Consider the following 26,689-nt stretch of genomic DNA (forward strand, 5'->3'; position numbering starts at 1 on the left):
GCAGAATCCGCCCTCCCTGCCCACCCACGGAGCAGCAAGGAGCAGGCCAGGCGCGGTAAGAAGAGCAGTTTCGGGAAGCCAGAGCCGGCTCGACCACCTCATCCTTAAAAACACCTTGGAGGCCCCGTTCCCTCCGCAACCATTTACTCTGCATTTGTTAAAAGAAAGAAACATGGAAACATCGTTCTGCTTCTAACATACACACGGCTCCAATGAAGCTCTCAAAGCCGAGACCTGATGAGTGCCGGAGACCACCGGGAGGGAAAGCGCCCTGTGGGGCCAGCAGGACACAGTGCACCTTTCAGGGGAGCGAACCCACTGACTTTAACAGGAACCAACGAACAGAGGGGGACCCTTGTCAGGTGTGCCTAGGGCATCCCCTCCCAGGAGCTCTGCCCATGGCCACATGATCCCTATGCATCACATCTGCCACCCCCATCCCCAGCCTCAGTGCCCATCGGCCCACCCTCTAGTCCCTGCCTCACCCCTACCTCAGACCGCCCGCCCCATCTCTTCCTCTCCCAAAATCCTTCAGTGCAATCTCACCCTGGGCACTCTACAGAAACTCCAAGGCCCCAGCCCCGAGAGGGTCCCTTTCCACCTTCATCCCACAGGACCTGGGTACCGTGTGCACAGCCCTGCCCTCTCTCAGGTCCAGGAGCACATGGAACCCTCTACCCGTGGGCACCATCCAGCCCTAGCCTGAGAAGCCAAGGAACAAGGCTGCCTCCACCTGCCCAGGAGTGCAGGAACCTGAGAGACGCATGCGTCCGAAAGGAAGCCATAAACACATCTAGCACCAAAGAGAAACCCGAGCGGCTCCAGAGTCTGAAAGCAGGTAGATGGGGAAAGGTAGTGGGAGAGGAGAGCTGAACAAGAACACAGGCCACCATCCTCAGGATCCTTCTGGAAGTCGCCCGGGAACAGGAAGCTAGAATCCAACCCAGAGAGCAGAAGTGGAACGCGGGGTCAAGACGAGGGTCCCCTGCTGAGGAACTGTGCCCCCACTGGCAGCTGGGCCATGAAGCTGCTCTTTCCCAGCCCCCAGTCTATTCCCTCCACTCCCAGCCCTCTCACACCAGGCAGCCAGTGGGACGAGGCAGCAGCATCGAATAGAGCCATGCTGCCAGGAGAAACCATCAGCATGTGCACACCCAGAAGGACAAGTCACTCAGGGCTGAGGGCAACTTCAAAAGCATCTTAATCAGTGTTCCCGTAAGACCAAGAAGCAGACATACAAACAGACAAGCAGGCTTCTATTAAAAAGGAAAATCAAGAAAGAGTTTTTGCAAATCAGCTGGGCGTGGTGGCACAGCCTACAATCCCAACACCCAGGAGGCTGAGGCAGGAGGATCTCTGTGAGTTCAAGACCAGCCTACAAAGTGAGCTCAAGGCCAGCCTGAACCACATAGTGGGACCTTGACTCAAAAAGACCCCCCCCCAAAAAAAAACCAGTTCTTGCAATTTAAAGCTGGGTTAGTCTTCCTAAAAAGCTCAGTGTTTTAAAAATAAAGTATTCCAGCCTGGCCTGTTATCCCACGTGTAACCCCAGCATTCTGAGAGGCTGAGGCAGGAGAAACACACATTCCAGTCCAGCCTGGGAAACTTAGCAACACAGAACAATCTCATCTTAAAAATAAAAAATAAGAAAAGAGTTGCGGGATGTGAGTAGTTCAGTGCAAGGATGCTGGGTTCAATCCCTGGTACCAAAAACAAAGAAAACACAAAAATACTTCTTAATCCAATGAAATACTGAATATGAAAAATATTAATTAAATATTAATTAAAATAATAAAATGGAAATATGTTGCAGTCATTAAAATGATTACTTACCTAAGAAAATAAAAGCCATGCTATCAACTTCGAGAAGAATCCCTCATCTCTCCCTCTCCCCACCCAACCTACTCTGTCTCTCTCTCTCTTCATATATATATATGGGTGTATATGACACATGTATACATATATCAACAGCCAGACCCCAAATACGGAGAGAGCTTCTATAACTCAAAAAAAGAGAATACTTTATCAAAAAAGATACAAAAATGGTCAATAGCACTTGAACTGGAAAAATAGTGATTAGGATCACACCAAAGTACATTCTCTCTCTCTCTGTCTGTCTGTCTGTCTCTCTCACGCACGCCGGATTTACATCTCACAGACTGATCAATCACTGCTGCTCCTGGGAGAAATCGAGGCGGGATCAGCAGCCCTGCATTCAGCCGCCCCCTCCTGAGATTCACCCAGGTGACAGAAAACCTCAGTTGGTGGCGGCCAGGTGCCCACAGGACACTCCTAGCATCTCCCTCCACTGCAGTCCTGTCTGGAAGTAAGGAAAATATAGGCAGCCAGGCACACAGAAGCCAGGTCACAGTACACCTGTCACAGAGGAAGCCGATTTGGCAACACTAGGGACATGCTGGATCCCCCCAATACCATGGGTGAACCCCAAAAGCATCAAGCAAAAGAAGCCAAACTGTGTGGTATGATCCCATTTGGATGAGAAACTCCAGCAAAGACAGGGCCACAGGGGACTCCATCAGGACAACGAAGGCTCCGTGCTGGGCTCCATGAAGGAGCGTCCACAGCTCAACAAACCACACAGCTGCCCCTGAAGGCAGCTGTCAAACCCTTCAACTGGCACATTTCAGATGTGTTTTACTGTACTTAAATTACACTTCAATTTTGGGAAAAAAAAAAAAAAACCGAGGACCAAATGAGAAGGAGAAGCAGAAGAAATTGAGAGAAATATCAAGAGGCATGAAAGAACCACCTGGAAACCAATCAACTGTGTAATGAGACTCCTAACACCGGACATCCTGAAGGGTAAATAGGCAGTGGAACAGCTTTGTTCCTGACCTGAAAGCAGAACAATTTAGGATACAAGAGCTAGGTGGCGGCATATGAAAAATGACCCACCTCAGGTCTCTTCTCAGGGCACTGGGACTTCTGAAGCTGAAGAATGGAGTCCTGTCTGCAAAGGAGCAGCCGGGGCCGGCCCCAAGGCTCTTCCATGACCCTGGGTGAGGGTGGCAGGAGCAGCATCCCTAGGGGGCTAACCGGGAACCCTACACCCAGCCAAGCACACACCCTGCCAGGCCACCCAGACCCCCCCTCCCTACATGTAAGAACCCCGAGTTTAATTCCCGCACACCCTGGGCGAATCAAGCTCCTGGGAGTTTTGTCACAAGATGCAGCACAATGTGACAGAAAGTGAGGCGGCCGAGCTGACCCTCGGATCTCGGGGATGAAGGCAGCTGGGAGGCCCCGTCGGCTGGACTAGAAAGATGTCGGGGCAACAATCTTTCACCTACAGCTTGGACCAATCTCAGGCTCCAGGGGGAGCTCACAGCGTGCATCTCTTACACCAGTATGCAGCATCAACCCACAGCAAGTGTGGAGGATTTCCTGGGGCTTCACAGCAACTACTCGTGTCATAAACAGCATAACCAACAGACATGGGAGGCAGAGAACAATAACCAACCCTGCCACGATCCTTTTTATTTTAGGATTAAACCCTAAGGCCTTAGCACATGCTAGGCAACTGGTCAACCATCTACCACTAAACTACACTCCAGCCCCTACAATCCTCATGTCTACTCAAGTGCCCCACCACGGCTACAGCCTCAGCCAGGCAATCATCATTTTTGATGGCAAATACCAGCTGGATTCACTAGAAACATGAAAGTCAGAAGTTGTTAGCCATGGTTCCTCTAGGGGTGGACTGAGAAGGGGAGAGGAAACCTCCCTGTATATTATACACCACGGGGCAGTTTTTGGTTTGGTTTTTGAGACAAGGTCTCACTTTGTGACACACACTGGCCTTGTGCTCACTATGGAACCCAGGTAGCCTTGAACTCATGGTGATCCTCCTGTCTCAGCCTCTCAAATCCTGGGATTATAGGTATGTGCTATCAAGCCTGGTTGTTTTGTTTTTTGAGACAGAGTCTCCCTAAGTTCCTAGGATGGACTCAAACTTGCAATCTTCCTGCCTCAGCTCCCTAAGTGCTAGGCTTACAGGCGTATGCCCCAATGCATGGCTACTGGGCTGTTTTTATCAACATAGCATGGTGTTTGATCATCTGCAGACCAGTGCATCCATCTCAGGTTGCAGTTCTTCCTCCTTCCTGGGCCTGTCCAATTCACCCCCATGCTGACTCACCACTGGGCGGCCCCATTGGATCCCTGACCCTCTGAGGACAGTGCCAACCAACCCAGGCATCTGTATGCTGTACACATCCATTCATCTTCTCAGACAGCCCAGGTCCAGAGCAAGGGCATCACCCTACCTGTTCCACATAGCTCAACTCCACCCTAGATGCAGAAAATCCATCACATGATAAAAGAAAGGTGTTCTGGGACAAAGTGACTCCTCTGTGCTCCAGGAACCGGGCCCCGGGGTTATGCTCAGGCCAGGCAGGACAGCAGCTTCTAGCTGGGCAGGTGGCCACTCAGGGGTCCAGTCAGACAGCCAAGTGCTGATGGGTCTGTCCAGGGCTCCAGGGCCACCTAGGGACACACACCTAGAGGTGCTGCTGGTGTTGACCAAAATGATCAGGGCTCCTGCCTGAAACACACTGGGGTGTCTGCAGGGGCCCCTCCTGAGATGCCTCGGGCCTTGGCTCTCCCAAAACAGTCTGAGTCAGTGGTGGTCAAAGCTGTTGGGCCAGTGAGACTCACGCTTCTTGCTCTCGGAGGCCTGCAGCGTCCTTCTTTCTGCAAAGCCCAGCTCTCCGAGGAGCAGAACTGCTCGGGGACATGGAGTCTCTCTCTCCAGGAAAGAGGAGTCTCTCACTCTCTGCAACTCCTCGAGGTCACAAATCAAAACAAAAGAAAAACCTCTTTTTCTACAGTTGTCACACAGGTGAGTGGCACAGAAACCTGGAGCAGGACAGGGCCCAGGTGCAGACTCAAACAGGAGGCAGCCAGGAAGGACAGTGGGGACCCCAGTCCCGGTGAGCTCAGGCCTCTTAAAGACCTCACCCTTATGTCATTAACTGCTTACACACACAGAGAGCGACAACCGCAGCCCATGCCCCTTGTCCCCCTCACCTGCTGCCGGGGTCCCCACTGCTCCAGTGGGGCAGGCACTTGTACACTCCACCTGCCTGGTGGACAGCACTTCTGCCACTCACAGGCCCCAGGACTGGCACCAGGTCAGGCCCAGTTGGTGGCCCTGGAGTGAGAGGACACGGAGTGTGCATGTGGCAATGGGGTGCCAGGAGAGCATGAGTCCTCTGTGCCTCCAGGGCTCCTGGCTGTGCGGGAAACCTCAGGGGAAAGCAGGCAACCAACAGACAGAAAACAAATGGACACACAAAATATGCAGGGCTGAAAATGAAGGCCAAGGAACAGGTGGGCAGCGCCAGCCAGGCCACCTGGCCCAGGGAAAAGCCCAGGGAGAGTCGCAACCCCACCCCACATGGGCTGCGAGCCCAGCAGCAGGCAAGGGCTCAGCAGGGCTGGGGACGCCCTGGGCAGCAGGCAGGTGCTGCAGTGTGGGGGCTCCAGCTCCCGGGCTGACCAGCCACATCCCACACCCACAAGGCCAGCGAAGAGGAGCTCAGGAGTTCCTGCACATGCTTCCACCAACACTCAGCACGACATAAACCCTGATCCCCCGGCAGCCTCCTCTGAAGCTATGCCTCATGAGCCTCATGACACAGCCAGTGTGCACTTCTCACCCGCTTTGAGAAAAGGCTCCCCTGACCAGGATCACCTGGGGCTCAAGGTCAGCCTGGGCTACTCAGTGAGTTAGAGTCCAGTCGGAACTACATAGCAAAAACCCTACTGAAATAATAATAATAAAAAAATTTTAAAAGACACCATTGCTATCAAAATGAAAGTGCTAAGCTGGGTGGGGTGGGTCATGCCTGTACTATTAGCACGCTGGAAGCTGAGGCAGGAGGATCACTGTGAGTTCAAGGCCAGCCTGAACTACACAGCAAAATCTCTGCCTCCCCCATACAAAAGGGGCCCACACTGGATATGGCCCTGAGGAGTCAACACAGGGTGACACACATCCAGCATCGGTCACAGAAAAGGGACACAGGTGACCAGCACCAGATGCATGGTGCACCTGTGGGCCCCAGGCTGAAAGGCCACAGAGCAGAGCCCGCACCTCTAGTCTTCAGTCTTCTTGTCAACAGCCCGAGAAGTTTGTAACTCTCTGAAGAAGGAACTTCAACTTGAGTGTCTGGCCCCTCCCTGCCTTGTAAATAATACTATTTTCTTTTAGAAAGGAGGGGAAGCTGGAAGAAGGACAGAGTCAGGTTCCTTGAGGCTTTGCTCTCTCAAATGCCCAGGGGAAGCAGGTATGCAATGGAGAAAGTCAGTTAAATTAATTCTGAATGTAAGCTGCAAAAGCACTAATTCATCCTGGTTTAATTATTTTAAATGATTTGACAGCTCAGGTAGGTAGGGTGTGCAGACATCAGAGGTGGCTTGATCAAAGCTTGTCTCCATTTCCAGCTTTTTGGCCATATGCACTCTTTTAAATTGTTCTTTGAGTGCCTGGTGTGGGGGCACACGCCTGTAATCCCAGCACTCAGGAGGCTGAGGCAGGAGGATAGCTGCAAGTTAGAAGTCAGCCTGGGTGACTTCTAACTCACAGTGTGAGTTTTCAAAGTCAGCCTGCACTACACAGCAAAATCCTGTCTCAAAAAGACCAAAAAAAAAAAAGTTCTTTGACCTGCTTCCCATTTGATCCAAATGCCATTGGGTCTGAGCCCTCCACCACCATGTCCTTTCTATGAGCAAAGTCAGCCTGAACTGCAGGCTCGACCCTCAATCTCTGTCCCGGAGGCCCAGGCTGCTGCAGCTCTGCTAGAAGTCCCTGAAGCCCACCAGGAACTGAGCTCTTCCAGACTCCATGACCTGAAGTGCTGAGGGCCAGCTCTGATTCCCAGGGCCCAAGGAACCATTACAAACGAGCACTGCACGATGACCACAACCAAGCGAGGACCAAGCTCACTGAGCCGCATGGTTTTCCTCAACTGTCTCAGCCGTAGGTGGCTGGATCTCATCTCCAGGGAGACCCAGGGCTGGGCACCAGCACCCATCCTTGGGCTTGTTCCTGGATTCCGAGGAGGACTTTTTACCCAGGCAGCAGGAGGTGGAGGAAGCCACCCAGGCCATAGTCCCTGCCCACACCTCTGAAATCTGGGCCCGTGCTCTGTCAGGAATGGCACTGCTCCATGGCCCTGTGGGCACTGCACACAGTCACTTCAGCCAGGCAGTGAGGTGGGAGAGGCGGTCGGAGCCCGGAGATTGGTCTCGGAACGGCCTTGTATGTGGCCCCACCCATCAGGAGCACAGACAGCAGAGCCCCTCAGGGTGGGAGACCAGGAGGCCCTCAAGTCCCAGCTGGCCTGGACAGATCAAGCTGGTTCACACCCAAGGAAAATGCCTTGAACAACCTGCTGCCCAGGCCACGGGGCAGGGCCTCCTATATGGGAGGAGATGTCTGCAGGGGGTAGGAGACGATTGACAAACCAAGGAAGGGGGCACTGGATGGGGCCTGGGCTCTCCACATTAGGGGGGCGGACAGAGATGCAGATAGGGCACTCTGCTCATGTGGTCAGCTCAGACAACAGAGGAGCCGGGGAAGAAGCTGGCAGGCAGACAGTGACAGCAGGTGGAGCTGGGTACAGGGCTTGTGGGCGTTTTATTTCCAGACAGAGGCTTTAAAGTTTGCAGGGTCAACCTAGAATTGGCAGGGGGACGGGAGAGAAGAGGGGAGGAGTAAAGGGGGAGGGGAGGGAGGCAGGGACAACAGGACAGGGAAGGACAGGCTCCACACACAACCTCTTTCACTCTGTAGGGTGGTGTGTGAGGTCCCTTCCACCTGAGGCCTCCCAGATGGGCTGAGTTCCTGCCCACGCTGCGCTCCTCTTCTGGGGCACAAACCTCCTTAATGGAGACCACAGACTACAAGCCACAGATAGGCTGGGAGTGGTACAAACCTAGTCCTAAAAGTAGAATTCTCAGCAGGGGAAGCAAAAGGGGTCAGCACCCCACAATGCACAGCCACACCCAGAAGCAGTCAATTCCTTGCAGTTCGGAAATCTAACAGATGTCTGCTGATCCAACTACAGTGCTGAACTGGAGGACCACAAGGGCCATGAGTCCCAGGCCCCAAGGCTGAGACAGGCTGTTCAGGACAGTGCCCAGCCCCATCTGCAGTGCACTGACCAATGGGGACCAGGCATGCCAGTAAACACAGGCCACTTGCATTTTCAGGGAAAGAATGAGAGAAAGAAACCTTCCTTGTTGGGATCTCACATTCCAGGGCACCTGCCACAGGCAAAAGGGTACAACAGGGCCTGCCTCGTGTGCCTTCCACCCCCGCCCAATGGGCTAAGGGCCACAGGTGCCAGCACGACCCCAGTCCCAAGGAGAGGCTTGGTACAGCTACAGAAAGCTGGCCTACTCTCTGAGGCCACACTGGACACCACGGAGCAGCCTGACCACTCAGTCCTGTCAGCCACGACATAGCTGCCCGACGCTGGCTTCACTCTCTGGAGTGGGTCAATGAGGAAACCCTGAGGAGGGGCACCTGGGGCAGGGAATGGCTGGCTTGAGACAAGAGTCACTGAGGCTGGGGTGGTCTGGCCTGCTCTCTGCCACAGACAAGCAACCTGCAGCAGGCAGACACTGAGCAGGAAAGGCCAAGGCGAAGGAGATCCTCACTATATCCTGCGGGGAACCTAGACACACTCCTCATGGGAAGGAGGCTGTGCCCAGCCTCAGGCCGTGACTGGACCAGCAGACCATGAAAACAGGGAGATGGGGCTGGGGGTTTAGCTCAGTGGCACAAGCATGTGTTTGGCAAGTGTGAGGTCGTGAGTTCAATCCCCAGTACAAACAAAACAAAACAAAACAACGCCCCCCCCAAAAAAAAACAAAAAAAGAAAGAAAACAGGGAGATGACCTCACAGGCACAAGAACTAGGAAGGTAAACCCCCAGTTGGGCATCCACAGTGGAAATCCTTCCCAAGGGCCTGCCCTGCCCTGCCCTGAGAGGACCCTTGAGGTTTAGAGCCCTGTGGGCAGAGGCCAGGTGGCCACACCCCACACACAGCCTTAGCATGTATCTAGTTTCTAGAAAGGGGCAGCTCCACCCCACACCATGACCCTAAAGGGACACCTAAAAATAGATCTGGACAGCACTGTGGCCACAAGCCAGCAGGATTAACACAGTCCAAGCCCCAAGGACATCTCCCGAAAGAGAGCAAGACAGCTCCAGGGCGAGGCCTGTGGAATTCTTCTTAGACAGCCATAAAGGCTGGTTGTGGGGTCATCCGTCCCCTTAGGCTTGGATTTAGGAGGCCCGCATCCAAGGTCCAAAGGCACAGAGTCCCCTACCGTGGACTGTATGAAAAACATGGTGAATGCTACTATTACGTGCCATCAGACACAAAGGCAGGCACATGAGAACATTCCACTGTGTCCTGTCTACCTTACTCACTGGACCCGGCACTCTGCAACCAATGACTCTTCCTAGAGTCAAAACAACCAAGAGAGGTAAATATACTTAGTAGATTCGGGACATTCTGGCAGTCCCAAGAACACAATTTGAAAGGCACTCAAAAAAGGGGGCTTCCAGCCCCGGGTCAGCAACAGCCAGGAGGAGGAGTGTCTCCTCTGAGGGTGGGGCAGAGTCTGAGAGGGGATCGAAGGCACTGTGCCTTTTACTGTAATAAAGTCTTTTAAATTCAAGTTCACCATACTTTCTGATCATGGGTCAGACACATGAGGCTGATGGGTACTCAAAACAAGGTTGTCCACACAGAGGCAGTCCCAGAGTGCCCACCAGACTTCAGCACAGCTGTCCTGTAAAAGAAATTCCCTATCTCGTGAGTAGTGTTACCCTGTTTATGTTTGGAATGTTCCGGGTGTAAATAATTAAAACTAACCCCACCTGCTTCGATTATACTTTTGAGGTGGCCGAGGAGCTGGAAATCCTACTTGCAGCTCTTGTCACCCCTGCACAGGACAGGGCTCTTACAGCCTTGCTTTCCAGTGGCAGAGAGAAGCTGAGAAGCTGGGCAGAACTTCAACAACCCAATAGGGCTAGGGAAACACAAATCTGAGCCCAGAGCGTGGCAAGGAAGGAAGGCCTGGATGAATATGCAGGCCACCTTTAGATCAGCTGCTCCAGCAAAGCTGAATACTGAAGGGACAGAGGGAACATACTCTCCAAGAAGGGACAGAGCAGCCCTCATAAAGGCTGGAGCACAGCTTCAACTCAGCCCAACTCCAGACTGGATGAGAATGATCTGCTGTTACACTAATTACCTCCTAAAACCAAAAATAAATCTCCAGAGAGAGAGAAAAATCATCCTGAGCCTCGAAGTTCTCCATAATTTTTAAACACACCAATAAAAAGTGACCAGGCAGACAAAGAGACAAGACCAAATGACAAAAGAAAAAAATTCACGAAGTAAAAAAGTCAAATCATAACAATACATCCCTAGATGATCCAAGTACCGTAATTATCAGACAGACTTTAATTTCTGGGACAAGTGTGGTCAAGAATATAGAGCTGAAGCCTTTCACCACAACTGCAATCCATGAACCGAGAATCAAATGGAAATTTAGAACTAAAACCTAAAATCAACTCAATACATGGTAATACCTCAATTCACAATCGCTTCTGCAGGCAAACAGTTCAGTTTGCAAACAAAAGCAGTCAGCAAAGTATTGCTTCTGCTGGCAAGCTTAGTATGGGGTGACAAACATGACCACACCATCTACCTGTTAGGTCTGAGAAGGGGAGGAAGAGGGGAAGAGGAAGGAGTGGAAGGGAAAGAGGGTCGTGAAAGGAGTGGGCGGCGGTGGCTGCAAAGATAAGAAGTATAAAATATAAGTAACCTTTATTTCGGGAATGCAGGGAGAGACCCCCCGGCTTGCTGGCCCAGACCGGACACTTTAACCAGGAAAAGCCTCAGCCAAGTTAGGGGGCTCCTGCCTCCACCGCCCCTATAGATTTACCTGTAACCCTATACCCCCATCCCTAAGAACCTGTCCCTGGCGCCAAACGTGTGCCAATGAAATACCTGTGCATCCCTAATGCCCCCTGGGGTCCACCCCAGACAGAGGCTACTTATGGGCCTCACTCCACGTGTTCGAGAAGAAGAAGAAGAGTGTGTGTTCCAGAGAGAGATCACCGGCCCCTGGGTGGAGATGCTGCGCCCCGGGGGCCGGGGGTCTCTCCCCACATTCCCGAAATAAAGGTTACTTACATTTTATACTTCTTATCTTTGCAGCCACCGCCGCCCACTCCTTTCACGGCCCTCTTTCCCTTCCACTCCTTCCTCTCCCCCTTTCCCTCCCCTTCTCAGACCTAACACTACCCACACACAGAGTCACCTTCCCCGAAATTGTAAAGCAAATTAAAGTTCAGAAAGCAAGGTGCCACTGTATAGGTTTAACAACAGAGCATACAGAGGTGAAAAGGGATTATCGAAACGGAAGTTAAGCGACAGAAATACAAGGACTGAAACATGGACAGCAAAGGTAATGAAAGACTAGCACAGAAGACCAAGGAAGGGCCCAACCTATGCACAAATGGGGTTCTGGAAGAAAAGGGCATAGACAATAGAACCAACATTTAAAAATAAACATCCAGCCGGACAGGATGGTGCATGCCTGTAACCCTAGCACTCGGGAGGCTGAGGCAGAAGGATCACCGTGAGTTCAAGGCCAGCCTGGACTCCACCGTGAGACCCTATCTGTAACCAAATAAACAAACATGTTCGATTTTCCCAAAACTGAAGCAAGACGTGTATATATCAAAGAGCACTATAAACCGCGAGACGATAAATACAAAGAAAACTATGCCTTGTAAAAAAAAAAAAAACAATGTTTTTACACATTGCATGTAAAAACGAAAAATTTAACACACAAAGAAAATCTTAAAAGCAGCCAGGGTGGGAGTGGAGGCAGAGCATTCCTTTCAAAGGAACAGCAAGCCAACTGAGAGCTGACCTCAACAGAAACCCAGAGGACAACGGGATAAAATCATTAGTGCTGAAGAGGAAAAAAAACCTGCCAATCTACAACTTTACATTCTGCAGAAATATTCTCCAAATCAGAATAAAAACTTTCCAGACAAACACATGGTCACTGGCAAACAGGTATAAGGGAATACAAAGGGTAAATCTCCAGATAAAAGAGAAAATTATCTTAGATAAAATCGCTGCAAAAAACAGAAAGCCATGGGAAAGGTAGGCACATTGTTCTCAACTAATATTGACTTTATTAAGAAACAATAAAAAGTCACGTGACTTACAAAAACCGGGCTGTCTTCAGTTACCTAAGGAGACCACAGATAGCAGGGAGGACCGGGGAAACAGAGTCCTAAGGTCCTTGCTGTGCCCAGAATGTGGTAAATCAAAGATTAGTAGCTCACGGACACACATCAGACTCTCCAGCACTGCCACTAAAAATTCATGGAACAATGGATAGCAAACTTTCTAAGTACAAAACCCAAGTGTTCCAGAGCCCAGAGATCCAAGAATGGGCTTCACGATAGGGCGGGCACACCTGCCAACACACCTTCATTAACCTATCACTGCGTGGCTGCACAGGGGTGGGACAAAATGATCCCAGCATTCACAGATGGAACCAAAGTGAAAGGGAACGGAGTGACAAAGCAGCTGCCATCCCACCATCCTGCTCTCCAGAGCCGGGTGGCTTTCAAGCAGGCCTCCCAGGGTGAGCAGAGGAGTGACTGACGGAACCAGTGAGAAGCAGGGTGTGAATGAGGAAGAGGCTGCGGAGGCAGCTCAGCCTGGCAAGGCGGGGTCCTGAGTACCAACAACATGAAAGCGGGGTGAGCGAAGGTTGAGGGAGCGAGAGAAGGATGAGGGAAGAATGAGGGGGAAATGAGGGAAGGGGGAGGGAGGACTGAGGGTGAGTAAGTGAGAGTGCGGAGAGTGGGTGAGCAGGGCAGTGAGGCGCATGGCTGAGGCCAGGCCTCCCCCAGAAGCCCGACGGTGCCCACGCAACTCCAGGAGCAGTCCAGCCTGGTCTGTGGAGCCTCGGCTGCCCCTCCCTACTGCGCAGGCCTGGGACCCGCCAGCAAGGCCCCACACACAGGAACCTGGACACGCAGGAGGCCCCCAGCTCCCAGCCAGAGGTGCATCACGGGTTCTGTGCATCCTGCATCGCCACCCATCTCATGTCACACATTTGCCATGCATGCTTCATGCACTGTCACCTCACAGCACCCACGTCACACAGGGTGTGGCATGCCAGGCAGTCTTACACATCGCATCTTGTCACACAGCACCCAGATCACACCTGACACATGTCACATCACAACTTTTCTAGTCACACCAAACACTTCACAAACCACATACTGTACGCTGGACATCCCAAGTCACGTCACAACCCACGTCACACACCACGAAGAACACCATACATGACCTCCCTGCTGTGGCGAGGGCCGCCTGTGTGGGAAGAGGTGGCAGCAGTGAGGCTTACTGTGCCTTCCCAGAGGAGCCACCAGAGGTGAGCAGAGCAGCCAACAGCCACCTGGCCCAGCCCGGCTGCAAGCATGGCCAGACACCAGGGCCCCCACCATGTGGATTTGTCCCCTCCCAGAGCATAGCCTTGGGCACAGCCCCCTAGTTTGAGTGGTCTTCAACACCCTGCACCCTGTGCAGCCCCAGGAAGTGGAGGGAGCAAAGGCCAGAAAGATCTGAGGAGTTCCAGACGAAGGCCTCGGGAGGGGGCTGGCTCGCAAGTCTCTGCCCCCAGACCACACAGCCTGCCTGGCTCCGGGGGACACCCAGAACAGGGAAAGAAGGCACCTGCCCCGTAACTGTCCCATCTGCACACCTGGTAATGAGCGGGATGGGCAGTGGGCACAGAGACCAAAGTGCCCAACTCCACCAGGCAGTGACACAGCAGAGGCATTGAACTCCCACCTGTGGCTGCCTGTGGACCTGCTCCTACTTGGGATGCAGCTGGGATGCAGCTGGCCCACAGCCAGCCACCCCGAGTGTGGGTTTAAGGCCTCCTGCTTGGGAAATTACTTGGGGTAGGAAAAGCTTCCGAAAGCTGTCCACATCTTCACAGGTGAGCCATGGCATCCTTGGTCGGATCATTGGGACACAGCCCCAGCCCTAGCCAGGTGACCGGCACACTAGGAAAGGGATGGTGGCTCACCACATGAGCAAACTCGCACACACGGAGAATACACAGGGGAGGAGCGGCGGTCAATGGTAGGACACAGAGGAGAGGGGTTGCAGCGGTCCAGGCAAAGAGACGGTGAGTAGGTTTCTCAAAAAAAAAAAAAAAAAAAAACTCTTCCTCTACTATTTTCAAAATATTTCTCAAAACATAAAGCAAGAAGGTATCAGATCATGCTAACATTAAAATGCCACGTTCAGCTAAAAGCACCCGTTCCAGCTGGGCATTGTGAGGAAGACATGGGACACCTCCAAAGCCCACACTCACCTAGGAAGGTCGCCTCTGGCCTCAGGCAGGGAACCTATCCAAAAGTCCCGCTACTGGTGCCTCTTCTCTGGGAATCAGCACTGTATGAATTACAACAGCAGGAGAAACCGGACCCACAGGGAAGGGCCAGTAAAGGTCACAGAGCAGAGCAGCCCACAGCCCCTGGTCCAGAAGGAAGGCGGTGGGCAGAAGGGCACAGAGCTGTCCACGCAAACCTTCATGCTGCAGAGCTAAGCCAGGGCCACAGGCCGAGGCTGTACTCCCCAAACACCCAAGCCCTTCTCCTCGCTACCTCCCTGATTCCCTGAAACCTGCAGGACCTCGTGAAACTACAGCAGCAGCGGCTGGCAGTGTCCCCCACAGTGAGCCCAGCTCGGGTTCAGGCTGTGAGAGGGCTGCGGGCACACAGAGTGTTCACACAAGCAATTTCCACTTCCAGGGCAAGGTTACTAGGGACCCTCAGCACCTGTTCTATAAATGGCTTTGGGTTTGCACCGCATTCACTGGAGACAGTCACCACTTCTCACGGGTCTCCCTCAGCTCCTGCCACCTGTCGGGCTCCTAAGGAGCCACTCCATCACACTGAACAGGCACTGAGCCCCAGGTGCAGAGAGGAGGGGTTAGAAAAGCCCCACTGCAGGAAGAGGGGGCAGCAGTGAGCTCGGAGGTGTCAGAGCAAGAGAAAGGCCCACAGGAGAGCCTGGCAAGCCGCGGTAGGCAGGGTGTGTGATCTGCCAGGCACCTCAACTTCCCAGGCTGTTCTGAGATTTCCCTGGTAACAAGTCAGTGCCCTGGCCAGCTTCCCGCAGGGATCCTCTCACCCCCCATATTGGGTAGCTGGAGTGCTCCTCGCTGGAGTGGCTTCTCTGGTCTCAGGAGGGCCTGGCAAGGGATGGCCACTACAGGCAGCTCCACGGCCTCCCTGGCAACTGCAAGCCCTCCTCACTCAGCAGGTAAAAGAGCTGAGGTCTTCTGGAGGGGTCGAGGCAGAGCATAACCCCACTCCTGCCATCCCCCAGATACCAGCCTCTTGCCAGCCAGGGTGTCCGACACACCAGCCACTGTCACAGGGTGTGCCCAGAAGAAATGGAGAGGAGGAGGCCAGGCAGGCCCTGGGAATCCAAATGAATACAACCGACTTTATTTTTGTAGATGACCTTCTGGTTCTTGTTCACACACACATACTTTTCAGAAATACAGCTGTGATCATAGGGTGTCACTATAGGTGACACAGGTACTGATTGCACCTCTCTTCCTTCTTGGTCCATCAACCCAAGCTCCATAACAATAGTTCACAGGGGCAGCCACAAAAACTAGAAATCAGCCCCTTGGTGGGGGGAGCACTGACCCCACACAGATCAAGCCCACAGGGAGCAGGCAGGAAGGGCTCTGGGCAGTGGTGCAGCCATGGTGGGTACTGCCCTCCAAAGCATCTGTGTCCCATACCTGAAGTGGGTCACAGGCAGAACCCTGCAAACCCGTAGCCTGAACCTCCACATGGGCTCCGGGGCACAGTCACTCCCAGCTCAGCCCCAGCCTGGCCGTCCTTGTCCTCCTGCATCCACCCATTTCTAGGGCTGCCCGGGACCTCTGACACATCAGGGACCCAAAGAGAACCCATGTCACCCTCATAGGCCCTGTGCTCACAAATGGCACGGGAAGACCTGCAGGCCTGGGGGCCCCAGCCCGAGGCTCCTCCAGTGCCACTCCAGCTCTGTGCCACTCGTCAACACAAAAGATAAAATAAAATCCCTCGGCCGTGCCAAAAATACTTCCCCATGGGAAGAAGCTCTGCAGGCGCCAGCTCCACAGCAGCAATGGTTGCTATGGAGACCAGGCTCCAGACAGGGCGCAGGGAGGCCAGAGGGACAGAAACAGGCGAGAGGGACAAAGGGACAGAGAGTACGCTGACCAGCGAGGAAGGGGGGACACAGAGGGGCAAGTGAGGTGAGGGCACTGGGAGGGACAGAGAGGCACAGCAGGGGGGTGAGAGAAGGCTGTAGGGGAGACTCTTAGGGGTGGTCCTCAGAGGCTTTCCTGGGGGACAGGGGCCTGAGGCAAAGCCCAGTCCATCAAGGTCTACAGGCCTCCAAACAATGGGTCCACCTATATCCAAGGTTGGCCTCTCTGCCCAGAGCTGACCGGGCTGACCTGAGTCACCAGTACAAGAAGAAGCAGTGGCTGGACACATGTGGGACCCAATCCTGGGAAAGGAAGTCCCTGAAGGGCCACACATCTTGTGCCCCCCGGGCCTAGGGAAAATGGTCCTGCATAGAAAGCTGCTCGGCAGTAAAGCCTGCATCTAGGTGGCTAGAAGGACGCAGGGTCCCTGCAGAGGTCAGTACCTGTCTGACTTCTGACTGTCAGGCCTGGCGTCTCCCCAGGAGCCAGGCACACACATGGTCCAGTCCCCACCGTGACCCCGTGCACACCACATTGAAGTTCACTTCCACCAGGAGCCCCAGCCAAGGCCAGCCTGGCCAAGGCCCCTGTGCCCATCCTTGCCCTCTCAGTGCCCCCAGGCGTTGCTTGGGGCTGCTCTGAGCCCAGGACGCTGAGGGCTCAGGGTGACTTTCTCTGGCACAGAGCACCGCACCCCATCCACTTCATCCACTATGCCACACTGGAAGCTGCAGGCTCAGCTAGGAACCCACAGTGCACGTCCACAGAACCCCACACCAGGCCTCTTAGACAGCACGCCAGGCAGAGAATGGCTCAGAATAGAGCCCTGGAAGCTGCTTGCCGAGGCTCACACCCAAGATCCCCGCACTCCGGGAAGCTGAGGCAAGAGGATTCCAAGTTCAAGCCCAACTCAATAAGACCATCTCTTAAAATGGGGCTTGGGAGTACAACTCAGTGCAAAGGTCTTGGATTCAATCCCCAGTAGCACAGGGCTGGGGTTGGGGGTATGGGGGAATCCTAAGTTCTCCAGGCACCCACAGCGTCAGCCCTGCACCGTACCTGGTCCCCAGGCTGGCCCAGCACTTCCACTCCCTGCTGTCCAGTTCCTGCCTCTCAGAAGCCGCTCCCTAAGGTCCCATGGTGCTCGTGACTGCACCCATACGGCCCCGGGTCTTCTCTCCTGCCCACCCCCATCTGCCTCCCCTGTCAGGAAGGTGAGCACCCAGCCTGTGTGGACAGGGACTGGGTGCCCTCTGTCCTCTTCCTCTCCCAGCTGTCACACCTCTATCACTAAACTACTTTCACACACTATCCCCCAGGAGTTTTCGATGGCTCCCTAGTACCCACTGGCAAGGAAGGCAGCTGGAACACTCCAGGCGGGTGAGCGAGCCCCACGTTCTCAGCTCCTCTCTAGCTCCAGCCCTGCATATCATCTCCCCCTGCCAAGCGCTAAAGCCCGGATGCTCTCCACCCACTGGGCTCTACCGATGGCCAGCAGGGACAACACCCAGGCCCACTGCCTAGCAGTGGTGGCAACCGCTACAAACCAGGCTTCCCACCCAGGCCATTACTCCCTGGGTTCCAGAGTGACAGCATGAGACCAGCCTGCTTGGGGAGACAGAGGGCACAGGGCAGGTCCCCGGGGCTCCAGAGACCCCTGCCCCACCCTCTCCAGCAGCCAGCACATGGAAGGGGTTCTGTCTCCCGCTCCTCACACTATCTTGAGCAGCCATCGGCGCCCTCTGCTCCTGCCCTGCCATCTGCCTTTACAAGGACGAGGACCAGGGCAGGTCCGCTGCACATGCAGGTGTGCTCCCGCCTCCAGGCCCTGGAGCGCACCCCACTGCAGAGGCCCTGACTGCACAATGCCTGTCATGTCACAGGCTGGGAGCAAGGACACAGACGCCTTCCTTCTTCACTCCCAGAGCCCGCACAAGAGAGAAACAGACAGGAACACTTGGCCCACAGGCCTCAGCCGTGCCAGCACCCAGCCCCACACAGACTGCACCATGTGCCAGCACCCCAAGGCCTGCCACCGTGGCTGGGTCTCCCCAGGAGAAAGCGTCCCAGCCCAGGAAACTGGTGGCCCCTCTGTGAGGCACCTTCAAAGGGCTCATCGTTCCCATGGAAGAGACCATAGGGCAGGCCGGCCCTGACAAGCAAAGCATAGAGGTCACGCCTGGAGCTGCTGGACACGGGTGGCAAGGTGCCCACGCAGCTGCAGCAGGCAGCCAGGCTCAGGCTGAGGACAAGGCACCAGGGCCCAGAGTGTGACGGGACGCAGTGCTCTGAGTCCTGCCTTAAGGCAGGTGCCACACCAAGCACAGCCCTCACCTCCCAAGCCCACCGTGTACCAGGGCAAATCGGAAGGGCAAGACCCCAGCGTGACCTTGGCCCGGCCTGGTTCCCAGGTAGGAAGTTGGCAGCTGGCTCCGGCCCGGCCCTGCCAGGCCCAAGGGCTCTGCCCCAGCCCTTGGTGAGCAGACACAAAGGGCTGCCTGAAAACCTATCTATGCACCTCTCCAAGGGCTGGGACGTTCCAATGTCACCATCTCGCTCTCCGATGGGAACAGAGCTGCCTTTGTCTCGCTATCATTGCTGTCATCAAATATTTACAGAGGCTGACAGGCCATGCGGATGGACGGGACAGTCTTGAGCCAAGTGGGCTCTTCCCCTGTGGGGGAGGTGCAGGTGAGTGGGGCTCAAATGCACCCCACAGAGGGGAGATGGGAGGCGCCTACAGAGCAGCACTGTTCCCAGCCTCCACCGCACACCCTGGGGAACACGGCACTCAGGCCCTGTACCGGTGAGCCGTGCCACAGGAGGGGAATGACAAAAGCCGAGAACCTGCACGTGAGCCCCAGCAGCCGGGCCCGGAGCAGACGCCAGCTTCACCCTGGCCTGAGCCATCACGGAGGGAATGCTCGGGGCCCAGAGGGATGGCAAGGGCACCCTGACCGGCACAGGAGCCAGACCCAGTAGACGCCCAATGAGTTCCCTGGCACAGTGAGGGTGGGGGTCGCAGGGCTACCCCAACGATGTGGAGGTGTCCCAGGCTCCTGGCCTCAGCCTCCCTCTCAGTGGCCTGGGTGTCCAGCTGGGAAGCAGCGCCCTTTGAGCACGAAGGGATGTGCGCACTGTCCAGTACCACAGATGACAGCCAGGCCTGGCCCAGCCTGGGGGTACAGGAGTCAGGTGCAGGCTGAGCCAGGCCTCTACCCGCCCAGGACCCTCCAGGGAGGGGATGGCAGGCACAGACTGCTGGGTGGGCTGTGTGAGGACCAGGGGCCCATGGAGGTCAGGGTTCACTGTCACTACACATAAGCAAGGCGGGCTGGGCCCACCCATTGAGGAGAATGCCCACAGAGAGAGGGGGCTCAGTATCACTCCTCCCACAGCAGGCTCGGGGTGCTCATGTCACCATTCCCAGAAACGGCCCTGCAGGGCAGCTGCCCCTTCTGTCCATGTGAAACCCAGGACCAGCACCCACCTCCTGGATGAAGCAGGTGCAGGCCAGCAGGTAGGGTAAGACCCAGGCTGCCTCTGGCCCCTGTCCTGGGAACACCGCCACTTGAGGGCCTGAGGAGGCCAGGGGCCCACTCAGAGCCAGGGGACAGCTGGCAGTGGGCAGCTTCCAGCCAGCAGCTCACAGGGACCCAAGGGGACCCTGAGGTTTAGCAGCATCAATGACTCAAAACAGGAGTGCATCCTGGGGTTCCAGGAGGAGAAGCAGTAGGCAAGAGGCCCTGAGCCCACAGTGGCCAGAGCCTGCATCTGCCCTCCTTGGGCTGCTGCGTCCCTGCACACTGCCAACTCTGCGGAGAGTGGCAAGAAAGCTCCCCTGCACAGAGTGGCCTGGGATCGCAGCAGCACCCAAAGCACCAGACCCAAGCTGAGTCCTCAGAGGCCAGGCTGCAGGTCACAGCACAGCGATGCTAAACTGGCAGAGGGAGCAGCAGATACACAGACAGGACGGCCAGACACAAGGCTGTCCCTGTCCCGGGTCGCATCCCAGACCCCTCAGCAGGCGGGCGGGGCCCTGCACCTCTGCTCTGGGGATGCGTCCTGGTTCCTGCCAGGAGATACCTGCTGCCCATGCAAGGGGAAGTCGGAAGTGGGTCAGAACTCACGCGCACACAGAACCACTGCTGCCAAGGAAGAGAGACACAGAATGCTCCTGACCCTGGTGACGCCTACTTTTCTGTTGGCCAAAGTTTACAAAATAGTTTCAAGGAAATGGAACCAGGACCTCAGCCGGGCGGCATCTGGGGAATGGAAAGTCAGGCCATGCAAGAAGGAAAGGCCGGGCAGCAGGGCCTGCAGGTGCCCAGCCCAGAGGAACAGATGAAAGCCAGTTATGCCAATCAAGCCTTTCCCAGATACTCCTGCAGACAGAAAGACTACAGGACCCTGTTCTAACCAAACAGGATCAGTGGCTAACACTCTCCTTTACCTAGTAAAACATGGACAGAGCCATTTGAGAAATGGACCTCTTGGCTGTTAGGCCCCTGTCTAACCAACTGCTTGTTTATCTTCTCCTCTCAGATGCAGTTGTGATGCCTGGAGCTTTGGCAGCCCTCCAGCCACTCTGAGGCAACAAGCTGCTAACATGGGTGAAGAAAGTTTAAGAAAAAGAGAGAAAGTCCCATTATCCTTGCTGCTGCTGAGCTGCCTCCAGGGCCCATGACTACCCATCTCCAGATTCCAGGTTCTGGGTGCATTCAAGTGTCAGCTCCAGGCTGAGAATTTCTGCAACTTGTCTGCCATGCACAGACACACACGAGCTTGGCAGACAGGACACTGGAGAGAGGGTAGTCCTTCCATGGCAGCCTCTGACCTGAGAGGGGGGCCTTAGGGGCAAGGCCAGCTTTCCCAGTCTGGCTCCACACATCGTTGACAGTGGCACGACCATGTGGCACAGGACACGCCATTCCTTGCAGCATCACCCAGAAGGCAATGGGGTGCCCTCTGCTGACACGCCCCTTCCCCCAGAGCCAGCCTGCTCCCCAGGACACCTGCACAAGGAAGAAAGTCCAGCCCAAGCCCCACACTCCCCACCGCACTCCAAGTCCGGAGCACATGGGCATCTTGGAGACCCCACTCAAAGCAGCCTGGCCAGGCTCTCCCAACCCTGTGTGGAGACCGGCGACATCCCACAGCCAATCTGGGGACACAGACCGGACCGAAGCCTGTCTGTGAGCCGCCCCTCGGTGCCACCGTCCTCCCCTGGACAAATGCAGTCCTGGGACCCAGCGCTCCCACTCGGACCACAGCCCTCAAGAAAGTCTGCATCAGGGCAGAGCTTCTGCCCTTCCTTTCCGGTCCCCGGCTGACACCTCAGTGTCTTATGAGCCACCATCCACCACAGGGCCAGCCAGCCCAGGGCCTCAGGAAGGCAGGTATGAGGGACACCACTTGCCTGGGCCCACAACATTTCCCTGAAGCCAAGAACACCACTCTGCGGGCGCCCAGGATGCCTGGACCTGACCTGCTCAGCCCAGTCCCTGCCTCCCCTAAAGGCCTCTCTGAGAAAGTAGGCGTGGGCCAGAAGAGGTGCACAGGAGCAGGGGCAAGCCTAGGACCCCGGGCTCCCTCCCATCTGCAGACAAAAAGACCTACTGTTGGAAGCTCTGATGCCCTAGGAGCACAGCTGTGCTTCCGAAAAGTATGTGTGCATGAACAGGAACTGGAAGGCCACGTACAAAAATAAAAGCAGTTGTATTCACCTGGAGTACAGTTGTTAGGGACCCCCCCACCCACTCCTGGAAACGTCACGTATGTAGCTGTGCACTTTCATTCTCTCTCTCTCTCTCTCTCTCTGTCTCTCTCTCTGTCTCTCTCTCTCTCTGTCTCTCTGTCTCTCTGTTAATCCACTGTTTTATAGACAAGCTGCTGGCCTATGGAGTACTGGAGCAGGCAGTAGGTCTGTTGCATCATCTGTGGGTGGCAGGAAAGCTCCCCGGCACAGAGTGGCCTGGGATCGCAGCAGCACCCAAGCTAAGTCCTCAGAGGCCAGGCTGCAGGTTACAGCACAGCGATGCTAAACTGGCAGAGGGAGCAGCAGAGCTCACCCACTAAGCTGCATCACGCAGTCTCCCCTCTGATGGGGACACACCATACACCTCGTTCCTAAGTCAGATCCCCAGTTTTTGCTGGGGCTCACCCTTGGTACTGTGCATTCTGCAGGTGTAGACAGATGAAAATGACATCCAGCCCCACTAGAGCATCACACGTCACAGCCTCACAGCCCTGAACCTGCCGGGGTTAACCCCCCACCCTGCCCCTGGAACCACCGATCTTTCTATATCTTTCTACTGCTTCCGTGGTTTTGCCCCCTGGGGAATGCCATCCAGTCGCAACCACACAATCTGTGCGCTCTCTGCCCTGGCTTCCTTCACTTGGTCAAATGCATTTAATTTTCTCCACATCTTCTCATAGTCTTCGGGCCTCACTGTTTTTTAGGGTGAACTAACCTTCCACTGTCTGGATGCCTGACAGTTTACGTGGTCGTTCATCTCTTGGAGCACATCTTGGTTGCTTCCAAGTTTTGACAATTATGAATAAAGCCACTATAAACACCCACATGTAGGCTTTTGTGGGGACATATTTCAGTGTTTCATGTTTGCATAAATACCAAGGAGAGTGACTGCTGGATTGTACGCTAAGAATGTGGTTGGAGGTTTTTTGTAAGCAACTCACAGCAGGCTTCCAAAGTGGCCATGCCATCCTGCATGCCGGCCGACGACAGGAGAGATTTTGTTCCTGCACATCTGCGCCAGCATCTGGCAATGTTTGCCTTCTGGGTTTGGACCATTCTAACACAGGCCTCGTGGAGCCTCACAGTTGGTAACACAGGATGTGACGCCTCTTTTCACTGCATACCGACCACCTGCATACTCTCCTTGGGGAGGTGCCTTCCTGCTCACATCTTCGGCCTGCCTTTTTTCATCTGATTGATTTTGTTGTGGAGACTCACATGTTCTTTCCGTCTTTTGGAAAGAGCTCTCTATCATATACATCTTTTACACATATTTTTTCTCCCCACCTGTGGCTGGTTTTCTCTTTCTGATTGTGTCCCTCAGGGACACATTTTAACAGAGTCCAGCTTATCAATTATTTGTTTCAAGGGTTGTACTCGGGTGTTGCACATAGAAAGTCATCGCCAAGCCCAGGTTTTCTCCTTATTAGCTTCCAAGAGTATTACAGTTTGATGCATCTGAGTTAGTCTTTGTGGAGGAGGTAAGGTCTAAGGTTTGTTTTGTTTTTGTTTTTTCTTTTTCTGGCAATCAAACCAGGCCTTGAGCATACTCAGCAAGTGCTCTCCCGTGAGCTACACTCTTAGACTTAAGGCTAGGTTGTTTTGTTTTGTTTTGTTCTGTGGGTATCCGGTTGATCCATCTCCATTGGTTGAAAAGGCTACATCTGCTCCAATGAAATATCTTGGTTCCTTTATGAAAAAAAAAAATCAGTTCCCATTCTCTGTGTGGGTTTATTTTTGGAACCTATTCTCTTCCATTCATCTCTTTAGCCTTCCATCAATGCCACACTGTCTTTGTTACATTTATCCTTTTCAAACAAACAAACAACCTAATACTTAATGCAAACTAATTTAAATTACAGGTAGTAATCAAACAATCCAGGAAATCCTTAGAATTCAGCCCTTCAGGAACAGAACCAGCTCTGAAAACTCTTGGAGGCTGGAAAACCTGCAACCATCTCCAGGTTGTCAAACTCTACCACCCCGTCCCCTTGGACCTCCACCCAGACAGGATTTCCCACAGGCAGATCCTAACTTGCTTTTCAAAAATTCCAGTTGCCTCATTCAAAGGCTTTTACTTATCTGCAACTCAAAGGATAAGGAAACAGCAGCCCAGGTGCTCTGGGAAGGCTCTGCTGCCCTAGAGCACCACACCAGCTGGCACTGGTCTCTCAGCCACCTCCTTGCGCCCCAGGTTCAACGGCTCCCTACTTTCCAGCTCAGGTGCTGACAACCGCTTATCTTGCAGGAGGTGAGAAGACTTGCAGACCACCATGTGTGCATGTCTCTCTACTCCCTCATGCCACCATGGCTCACAAAAGCAGGAGACTTCCCAATGCCACCCACAGATGATGCAACAGACCTCCTCCAGTCTGTGTGTCTGTGTGGGCAGACACTGGATAGCCAGGATCTATGGTGGGGTCCCTGCCTGATTGTAAGACCCCCAATTTTTCTTTCCACCACTGCAGGAAGACCAGTGTCCCCCACAGCTACTGCATCAGGCAAAACCACAAAGGAAACCCAGACACCCAGCCCAGACCTCTGGTACAGAGGGTCAAGTTCTCTTCCATCGAGGCAATAACCCAGAGCCCCAAGCCGTCACCTTGGGCAGCATCCAGCAATGGATGGAAGCCAGAATCAAGCCACAAGCCCCAGGAGATACCCGTGGGCACAGAAGAGCGATGACCTGAGCAACTTTCAGCTTTCTGGACGGAGAGTGGCAGGTTCAGGGTGAGCCCAGAGAGCCCCTGGGGATCTACTGTGGCCCAAGGTAAGCAGGGGCAGGAAAAAGGTGCCTGGGGAAGCAAGGTTCCTGGAATCTGTTTCCTGTCTGCATGAAACACACCTGCATCCTGTAACTTCTTCTAGGGTCCCTCCCTCTTTGTGACCTGAAGCTCAGCTTACCCAAGGCTCAGTCCCCAACCCTCTGCTGCTGGGCTGCTACCTGGGCTCGCAGAGGGCTGCTTCAGAGACCCTGCTGCCCACAAGGACCCACCTCAGCAGCCTGCAGAACGCTCTAGTTAAAGCCCAGCATGTCCTGAGCCAAGGCCCGTCCTCTCCCAAATCCACACTGCCTCCACCCACCTCAGCCTCCACATGCTGCCAGCCTGAACTCCCCGCTCACCCCTACTCCAACTCCCCTCCCTTCACATCCAACCAGCACCAGACCCTGTGCGCTCCACCTTCTGAGGCACTGAGGTTCCCGCCCTTCTCTCCAGCCCCCAGACAGGGCCCTTCTGTGTCTGACCGGGATGCTGACCATGGCCTTGTGGCTGGCTCCCTGTCTGACCCTCATCTCCCAACTGTTCTCAAGGCAGCCAGGGAAGCGCTCTGAAAACTTCAGTCTGGGATGGGAATACAGCTCAGCGGCACAGCACATGCCAGGCAAGCACAAAATCATGAGTTCGATCCCTAGTACCAAAAAAAAACTTGGTCTGCACTCCTATCCAGGACCCTCTTAGACAGCCCGACTCCCTCACAGCCACACCGAAAGACTTTCCTCACATGGCTTTTGCAAGGTCCCCGGTGCCAGGCTGGCACAAGAGCCTTCTCTGAGGTCCTAGTTTCTCTCCCAACCCACAGACCCACTGCCAGGTGCCCATGCCTCTCATCCATTGTCTCCTGGGACCAAGACTTGCCCTGCTCACTGTGGTAACCCTAGGCTGAGAACTACGGGCTGGCTCAACAAATGCCCACTGGAAATGAGCCTGGCCGTTAGAACCTTCTGAGACACTGGCTCCTTCCCCATTATCTGATGTTACCCTCTGGCTACTAGTTCATCCTCAAAGCCTTGCTCCACCTTAAAACATGTCCCTAGCTGCTCCCTGGAGAAGACAAAGCAGGTTAGGGGTCAGCGCCTCGGGGCTTGTACAACCCTCCAAGTGACTGGGTAGTTGGGCTGGCCCGGGCTCTCTCTCATTCCCAAGCTGACATAGCTATCACCTGCCCCAGGTCCAAAGCCCCCAACTTATCCTTTGTGGCATCACCAGCAGGGACCCAGGCCAGTCACACACTGCCTTGGCCCCATGTCACCAGCCATGACATGTCCCCCTCCCACAGCGCTGGTCTACAGTCCCCTGACCTGGCCTGTCTGATGTGCCATGGCCATATTTAGGTCACTGGGGCCTCTGCTTTGGCTATTCGGCTGTGCCTGATGCAAGGAAAGTAACCATGCAGAGCTCAATTGCCTGGACACCAGGTGTGGAGCAGGGCTCATGGTCACAGACAGACACGTTGTCATCTCAGAGTCCCGGAGCCAGTACTACAGGAAGAATCTACCTGTCCTCTGAGGCTCTGCCCAGTCTCAGGGCCAGGAAAACACCAGCTCAGGTACAGCACAGCAAATGAACTGGGCGGCGGTTCGGGATCTCAGGCAGGGCTCTGAAGGACAACACTGCCATGCTCTGTGTCATGCAGCTACCTGGCCCTGAATTCAGCTCACCCAGCTACCTTGGGACATCAGGGCCTCTCAGGACAACCCCAAAGGCACCTGCTTCCAACAGACCATGTACTGCAGGGCCTGACCTCCATGTCCCCCCGCTGGGGCGGCAGCTTAAGCTGCTC

The 26,689-nt window shown here is 54.6% G+C and overlaps 1 protein-coding gene across 11 annotated transcripts in view; it reads right to left on the reverse strand.

Moving 5' to 3' along the window:
* Positions 1 to 26,689, reverse strand: part of Wnk2 (WNK lysine deficient protein kinase 2) — a 109,493-nt gene that overhangs the window by 77,190 nt on the left and 5,614 nt on the right. The gene's annotated exons all lie outside the window — the stretch shown is intronic.

The sequence above is a fragment of the Cavia porcellus genome, unplaced genomic scaffold (assembly GCF_034190915.1).
Source record: "Cavia porcellus strain 051 isolate PalLab524CR breed Dunkin Hartley unplaced genomic scaffold, mCavPor4.1 scaffold_17, whole genome shotgun sequence".
Taxonomy (NCBI): Eukaryota; Metazoa; Chordata; class Mammalia; order Rodentia; family Caviidae; genus Cavia; species Cavia porcellus.